Raw genomic sequence first — 9,021 nt, 5'->3', positions numbered from 1 at the left:
TTCAATATGATGATGTCCAAGTTTAAGAATGCACTAGAATTTTTTTTATGTATTTTTTTTCTCTATATATTTAACAGCATTAACTTACACTGAAATAGCCTACGTCTTCCTTCAGGTAGATTGAATGTTTTCCTGCCTTGCTAAATGTTGGGCTCATGATCAATAAGTTGCATTCGCCCAAACTGATTTGGCAGAATCAAAACGCGGACGGTGAAGGGAATTGCCTCGCTGTGAAGCGGGAACAGCCGGCAGAGGATTCCGCTTGGTCTTAAAGCCTTCCTCAAATGCCTACGTTCACAAATAACAATGATTTGCGCAAAAAGAATGATTAATTATCAATTGAGAATTTGTTATTGATATGGTCTGGTGAAAATAATAATATGGGCTGCGAGAAAATAATAAATAAAAAGAGTGGGGCTGCTGTGAGTGCAGGCAGCCTAGGGACAGTATATTTCAACCCGGTGGCATGACAACACACCGGCCCTAGCGGCCAAAAAAAACAGACCGGCCCACCGGAAATCCTCCCGGTGCTCCCGATTAGCCAATCCGGGCCTGCCTTCAACTGAATTCGACTATATGTCCTTGTCGAGATTGATTAAATGATCAGAGGTAGCTAGCGCTCATCTGCTGTGATAAACACAGTCTCTGTCTCTTGGGCAGGACTGATGAGACAATCCCGTAGCTCTGCAGGGGCCATCTGTCACAAGATGCCCCAGGCTGCAGGGCTTTCCTATAAAGACATCCTCTTGCTTTGCATGATTTACACATGGGAAAAACTCTGCCTCATCTGATTTTTGAGGGGTGGAGTGGGGAAGGAGGAGGATAGCAAGAAAACAAATGTCAAGAAAACAAGGTCTTGCTATCCTCCTTCCTTTCAGAAATAAACACTCGGGAGGAAATAACATATAATCCTTACGTTGACATCACATTAAATAGAACATAATTAGCTTAAGTAAACACAAATATTATAAGAGTATATTATAAATAAAAGAAGAGCTGTAGAGCTGCTGCACGGGGTCACTTAAGGACTGGCCTTCATCTATTTGACACGCTTGACCGCTGGACAAATGAAGAACAATTCCATGCAAATGGAAAATGCAGACTCCATAAGGAAGGCTCTTAGGATTGATCACATCATCCCTGTCTTCTCAATTCACAAACACCATGTCTGGAAGTCCACTGCATAAAACTACCATTTATGCTTTTTCAGCTAAACAGTAATTTTCCACTGAGAGCTTGTTTCTGCCCCTCCTCAAACCTGCTAAAGGCTCATGGACTCCAGCAGTCGTGCAGATGTCCCTTGAGTCGTGTTGCTCTACTGCACTGTGTGCAGATGCCCTGACAGTCGCCCAGTTTCTCTGTGGACTACTCAGCTTATGTAACGTGCCAGGACGGGAAGCCAAAAACTCCTTTATCTTTCCCCTGAATCAGCACTGAGCCTGCTCACGCGCACACTCTCTTCTCTCACTCAGTTTCTGTCTCTTTACCATTTTTTCTCACTGATGGACAACAGCACCTGAGAGGTCCTTGTGGCCATTCCCCAGACATTTCAGAACGCTGTTAGTTTTCCTGGGTCTTATGTAGGGATGGGTATCGTTAAGGTTTTAACGGTATTACTACTCTTATCGATACTGCTTATCGATTCGGTACTTTAACGGTATTCTTATCGGTACTTTTTGTTTTATGACAAATCAAGAGCTGAATTAACATTGCTTTATATTCTGAAATGTAAAATAAACATTTAATGAAATTAATATAAAATATCAATTTGTAAATGCACCAGTGTGCAGGCATTTTTAGTGTTTTATATGAAACGCAGCTAGTTTTTAATAGCTTTACCTCATGTCTTCTTTTGTATAATCCTTAGAAGCCAAAATCAAAATAAAAAAATAAAATTAGCTTAATAAAACAGCCACAGGCCTAAAGTGTAAGCAGATGTTTGAATGTTTAGTTCTCTCTTCTATCATAATTAAACAGGGCTTTCATGTTGCACGTGCTGAAGCTCCTCTGCGTGGGCGTGATCTCGCTTCTGAATTGCGAATAGCAAAAATGCATCATAGACAAATGTTTGAAAAACAGCTGGCGACTCTGGTGAGATAGAATTTGCAAGATAATTTATATATAGCAATAATAAATGTATGTGTGTTTTATTAATTTCTCCAGTACCGATAGCAGAACCGTTAACGTCAGAGCTTATCGATACTCTGGTCTTTCATAATTTAGCCCCGGGACCGATTAAATACCGAGTTTCGGTACCCATCCCTAGTCTTATGTGACCTCTCCTCTGAGGTCTACACATAAATCCTGTGGGAAAATGTGGGCCAAAAAATGTCTCACGGACTAAAATAAATGCTGATCTGGAAGGATTAAGTTCTGAAGCATAGCTGAAGTTAGAAAAACAAGCGATTTGTAACAGCCATTCTCTTCCTGTGTAGATGCCTAAAAACTGCAGTGACAAAGATTTAAAAAAAAAAGAATGATTCAGCTTATCCTATCTGATTTTGAATATGTTAAAGTTTTGGTTTTAGAGACATGCTATAATGGGGTAAAACTATAAAATTCTTTGTATAAAAAAATTGAGTGCACTATTAAAATTCAAAGCTGATTGTAATCTACATAAACACAACATGTATACATACACTCATATAACACCCAAGGTTTCTTGTTTGGTGAACACAGGGTTGGATGCTCAGTGGTTCAGTTTGTCCTTTCTCATTGAAATAAAGGTATGGAATATCACTGCAGAACCTAAAACAGACATATCCTCACTTTCAAATGTGGGCCTGGGCCCTTAATAATACATGTTGTGTAGTACACACATGGCAGGGAGCTACACAAAACATTACAGGTAGAGGTAAATATTTTATAACCTAGCTCTTTGGAATAGGCACCAGAATGTATTCATTTCCTCTGAAAATAGAGTGGGCTGAGATTGTTTCCACAGGACTGTAGGTTCAGTGGATGGTTCAAAAGTAAATTATGCTGTATAACTATTATGCAGCATGCTGTCGTGTCCCCATCAAATCTTAATAAACTAGATAGAATATTTAACTCATTTTTTCCCCAAGATAGCATTAATCATAACAATCAACTACGTTTTATCACAATATAAACATAATCACAAACTTAGAATTGATTTTTAAAAATTAGAATTCAAAAAAAAAAATTGATTTCAAAAGGTACTGCATAACACAAGCAGTGTTGCCAGATTGGGCGGTTTTGAATTTGCTTGTGCGGGTAAAAATTGGCTTGGGCGGGTGAACAAAATTTGGGCTGGTTTGGGGTCAGTTTGGCGGTTTTCAAACATATAAATTGCATAGGTTAACAAAACAAGCCCAAGTATGTATACTGCATCCAATCAGTCATCATAACATTACTACACACACACACACAAACACACACAAACACACGCACACTGCAGAGGCGCTGGTGCTGATGTAAACGTCGACAGCCGCGATTTACATATTCTATAACATTATTTTGACAGTTAAAGTTTTGGGCGGTTTTTTGGCGGGTTTTTGTGAGCTTTTGGGCTGGAAATCGTCCATCCAATCTGGCAACACTGAACACAAGTTGCCCAATAGTAGTACTGTCTAGGAATGTTTATTACCCTCAAGTATGCGTGCAACACATACACTCAAAAATAATCAATAAGATATGTTTTTTATGGTGTATGTGCACATTTTTACCCTAGGGGAAAGAAACATAGACAAAGGCTGAGTGCATAATTTTGCAAATACATTTTACAGATTATTACAGCACTATTGTTATGAACGTTAACATGTCAGAGACAATTTAGCCTTTTTAGTCTCAGTGTCTCATAGAGCACTTTAAACACAAGCCTAAATCTAATTAGCATTTCAAATGTGAATGAAGTTCACCCAAAAATATATTTTAGTATGTGTTGACTGTAACTATGCATGACAGCATTTAAATGGATAGTTCACCTTGAGTTGCTGGTCCCCATTGACTTGCATAGTGTTTTTTTTTTTAAACTATGGAAGTCAATGGGGACCAGCAACTGAAGATGAACTATCCCTTTAACAGTGCTGCATGTTCAGCAGAGCTAAGAGGGGGGAAAAAGACGAACTGAAGTTATGTTTGCTCATCTTTTCCTGAGGGTTCTGAATGTGTTTGTTTAGAGTCTTTGTTATCATAATTACACTACTGCTCAATGACCAGGATGCTTTATCATTCGTTTACAGTGGTCAAAAATCAAAGCACCGCATTTCTCTCCTCCAAGATCTATTCGTCACTATAAGCACTGAGCAACCTTTCAACAAAACTGCTTTAGCTTTCCCCTCCAGTGCCTCTAATTCCATTAAACTCATTACAATAAGTGAGCCACACCAGGCTTCAGCATGCAGAAGCCATAAAGCAATGATTGGGATAATAATTCGAGCCTTTACTGGGACACTTTAGCGACTGTTTGAAGAAGCACCATTTGCAGTGCATCGGTCATTGGGCATGGCTAAATGATGTGTTCGCATGCATATAAAGGAAGGCATTAAACATGTCTCTCTCTTCATTTTGGCAGACTGGGCAAGCTCATTAGTGGGGAAATAGCTGCCAGCTGGGTTTTCCTTTGGGAGTTGGCTTCCTTATACCAAGTTCTCAGGCAAAAAAGAGGCAATGTGTAACAAACGAATTCACCAAGTGAAATGATTCCAAAACAGAGCTCATAACAAGTCCCCGTTTAATAGCCAGGAGGGGATGTTCCACAGCTTTCATAAATAAAAGATTAATTTCCAGAAGACTGGAATGTTTTAACATTAACAGATTGGATGTCTACCTCCAGTAGTTTCACTGGAAAATCTGAATAGTTTCACTTTAATGAGAGTAGCTTCAGGATGACATGAACCAGGCCAAATATAGTCAACTGATGGTTATCACATGGATTCTGTTTTTTGGGGGGTGAAGCAATCAGTTCTTATAGTTCTGTTTTATAGATAACACCTGGTGGTAGCCTCCCATGTTGACCCACCAAATTAAGAGTGTTGTGGTTAAAGGTCAAAAAGCTTGAGGATGGTTGGACACCAGCTGATGATATCAACTCCAACAGTCCACAAGGAGGAGTCCACATATAATGATTTATCATAATCCTGAGCCATGTGTGAATTCACTTTAGCAAAGAGTTTATTTTTAGTGTATTTCACAATCAGCGCCCAAAAACTAGAAATGTTTAAACAAATATGAGAAGAAATATTTACTTTCTGCAGCACCTGCAGTGATAAATCCTCGTGATAAATAGTCAAAAGTTCCAGTGACATGCTGTACTAATGCAGATAAAAGTGGTATCTCAGTGGCTCTCTTTTGACTAAGGGTGTATTCACACCAAGAAAGTTCGCTAGTTCATGTGCTTTGGTCTGGACCAAACACAATGTTGATGTTTTTTGTTTGGTGTGGTTCGCTTTCACACTGCCCATTTTGCAAGTGAACTAGAAATTTTAAACAAAACCACACGTGTGCTAAGGTCATCCATTCATTGGACAAAAATTCTCAAGCGTACCAGAGTTCGTTTGGAAACGGACCGAGACCACCTCTTCAGCTGGGTCTCGGTGCGGTTGTTTGGTCCGCACCCGAGTGCGATTACTGTATTCAACACCTGCCCAAAAGATCTGCACCAAGGGGGGAAACTAACTTGAGTTTGATTCAATCGAACCAAACAAGACAGGTGTGAATACACCCTAAAACTCTCTTCTCTTTATGACCAGTTTTGACTTTATATGGGATTGTAATACACGGTCAAGTTTTCACAAAATGTTATTTAGCAAAAATGTTTGAGTTAACACTATGGCTCACCAGTTAAAAAAAAAAAAGTGTACTACAAAAGTGAAATAGTGATAGCATGTATTAAAGGTCAATGTTTGTTCCTTAAATAAAAAATGCTGAGTGACTCCAACCTGACAGCTGAGAGCTTTTATAATTACCTAGAAGAAAAATAAAAATAAATATGATACAGCACAATGCAAAATAGCAATACATCTGCTAAATCTAAATGATACATCTGCTAAATTAATTGTTGTAGTTTAGCCCTGGATGTATCAAAGATAGTCTGGGAGCTTCTTTCCTTTTTCGCTGTGTGAGTGATTTGGACTGTCTGAGGCCATTTCCCTGTCTGCAGCTGATTTGACAGGCCTCTCAGTTGTTCCCTTGACAGCATGTCACTGGTACCAAACCAAAAGAGCAGCTTAAGGCTGACACACCACGCAATGCTTATGCCTTCTACTATACCATCAGTGCAAAACACATTCCTTTTCCTAACCATAAATCAGAGTCATTGTTTATCCTAATGTAGGAAGGTGACAGCTTCATGTCATTTCAACTAAAATAACAACATTCACAATTCATGTTTCAGACAAGAAGTGGAGATATCATCTTTTTGCCTTGCTATCTTGTTAAATTAAGGAAACTTGAAGCTGACACAGATAAAATGCTAATGGAATTTGCTCTGTTTACCTGTAGGCTTGTATGGTGCTTAAAAAAAAACAGTCAACATCAACCTACATGGATAGTTCTCCCAAAAATTAAAATTCTGTCATCATTTACTCACCCTCATGTCGTTCCAAACCTGTGATTTTTTTTCTTCTCTGGAACATAAAATATGATTTAGATTTTTTTTCCTCTAGTTGAAAGTTTTTCAAAAAAATTTTTTTTAATTCCACATAAGAAAGAAATGAATTACAATTACAGGCAATGACCAAAATATACCTGATGCCCAAAACGCTGTGCATTCAGTATTACATGCCCAATATTATATAAAATGTTTACATTACACAATTCTCACATTTTACTAACTTCTGTATTTGTTTTGTTTTTTAAGTTCTGGTTCTGAAAATGAAGATAAGTAAAACTATTGAGTCTTACAGTCTTACCTCTTGATGGCCTTGTAGCAGATGATGGCAGTCAGGAGGAGGAAGACCACAGATGCACAGCTTACTGTCCCCAGTACTAAGATCTCCATCTCTCTCCTCCATGGTGTTATGGGGGATACAGTGGAGGGAGCCACTGGAAGAGAAAAAAAAGTATTAAAAAGCATGCAGAGCACAGAAAAATAAATATGCAGAACAGGGATGTGCAAAACTACATCAACTAGTGGGTCTTGAGGAAGCCCTGAAACAGCTAGATGAAGAACAACAGAATGCAGTGTTCTCGTTTTATTTTACACTCGACATGCCATCTAAAAAAAAAACACAATGCTCATCATGGCACAAAAAAAAAATCAACACAAAACACTAAGATGGCCTAAGACACTTGTGTACATAGTCCAACATGTATAAAGTATTTCTGGAGCTCAGTTATAATGCATGGCAAGATCATTGGTGGTAAATTTGTTATAAAATCAATGCTTTGATGCCTGTACCGGTAGTAAATTTAAAGATGCAAATTCACGGAGCACGTTTTAGCATGATGTCAGTTAGAAAAGACAGCTTTGCTAGTTAATTAGTCAGTTGTTGGACAAGTAGTCAACCATCCCACCTGTCCCTAATGTAGAGAACTGTACTTTTACCATTATCACTCTCATACTGGTCTCTCACACCAATACAGTCTGATTGCACAATCATAAGGCTGCAGCATTCTGCTCTACTCCATTTATCATTCCATATCCGAGAGGCGCTTTATTTGGACCATTACACAGCCGTCTCATCCAGAAACATATTGGTGCTTCAGGCTGCTCTACCTTTCCCACCACTTTAAAGTTTGGATGAATTTTCTCTGGTTGGGAACTGATAGTGGCACCCTGCTTTAGTGAGCAGTTTTAATGGTACTTAAAAAAAAAATGCACAGGAGAAGGCTAATTAACGAGTTCATTGCCCTCATGAGCACATGGGGCTACTGCCTCTTCTCTCTCAGAATCAGAATAAGAAAGAGCTTTATTGCCAAGTGTGTTTACACACACACAAGGAATTCGTCTTGGTGTCAGGAGCTTCCAGTACAGACATACATATAATTTAAGGTAATAATGTGAAAATAAAACGCTAATAACAAAGAGAATAGACAATAAATAAAAAAATATAGAGAAAATATAGAGAAAAAGAAAATATCAATAGACAATTGTGAATGTGCACGTGCTATTTACAGATGAAAAGTTTTGATAAGTTATTTACAGATGTACAGTCTTGAGATGTTTTATGTATTGTTCAGGTGGTATATGGCCTGGGGGAAAAGGCTGTTCTTGTGTCTGGCTGTTTTGGTACTCAGTGCTCTGTAGCGTCGGCCAGAGGGCAACAGTTCAAAGAGGAAGTATGCTGGGTGTGAGGGGTCCAGACTCCAGAGTGATTTTACCAGCCCATTTCCTCACTCTGGAGGTGTAAAGTTCTTGGAGGTTAGGCAGGGGGGCACCAATAATCTTCTCAGCAGTCCTGACTGTCCGTTGTAGTCTCCTGATGTCTGATTTGGTAGCTGAGTCAAACCAAACAGTTATAGATGAACACAGGCTCACAGACTCAGTGACAGCCGAGTAGAACTGTGTGAGCAGCTCCTGTGGCAGGCTGAATTTCCTCAGCTGTTGATGAAAATACAGCCACTGCTGAGCCTTTTTTACAGTAGAGTCAATGTAATTGTCCCACTCCAGGTCCTGTGAGATGGTGGTGCCTAAGAACTTGAATGACTCTATTGCAGCCACAGTGCTGTTCATGATGGTGGGGGGAGTGCAGGGGGGTTTCTCCTGAAGTCCACATTCATCTCCACAGTTTTGAGCGTGTTGAGATCCATGTTGTTAAGGCTGCATCAGACAGCCAGCTGCTCAACCTCTTGTCTGTAAGCAGACTCCTCACTGTCCTGGATGAGGCCGATGGCTGCTGGATGTTTGTTTTCCCAACCTCACTAGTTGCTGCCTGTCTGTCAGGAAGCTGGTAATCCACTGACACGGGTGTGAAGTGCAGATCAGACCGGGTATGGGGTGTGAGACTGGGCTTTTCGAATCAGCAGTAAAAGACATTCAGATCGCCAGCCAGTTGTTGATTCTAGGGATGCGCCAAAATGAAAATTCTTGGCCGAAGCCAAAACCGAACAAAATGA

At 39.6% G+C, this 9,021-nt stretch overlaps 1 long non-coding RNA gene across 1 annotated transcript in view; it reads right to left on the bottom strand.

Annotated features, from left to right (window-relative positions):
* Positions 1 to 9,021, bottom strand: part of LOC107665401 (uncharacterized) — a 31,353-nt gene that overhangs the window by 8,493 nt on the left and 13,839 nt on the right. The window contains exon 2 of the long non-coding RNA XR_001631543.1: positions 6,876 to 7,008. This is a non-coding gene — a long non-coding RNA (uncharacterized LOC107665401). The remainder of the gene's footprint in view (positions 1 to 6,875; positions 7,009 to 9,021) is intronic.

This window comes from Sinocyclocheilus anshuiensis, unplaced genomic scaffold (genome assembly GCF_001515605.1).
Source record: "Sinocyclocheilus anshuiensis isolate Anshui unplaced genomic scaffold, SAMN03320099.WGS_v1.1 scaffold199, whole genome shotgun sequence".
In the NCBI taxonomy this organism is placed as follows: Eukaryota; Metazoa; Chordata; class Actinopteri; order Cypriniformes; family Cyprinidae; genus Sinocyclocheilus; species Sinocyclocheilus anshuiensis.
The sequence above is the reverse complement of the archived record's forward strand: the minus strand, read 5'-3'. Positions and strand labels throughout refer to the sequence as shown.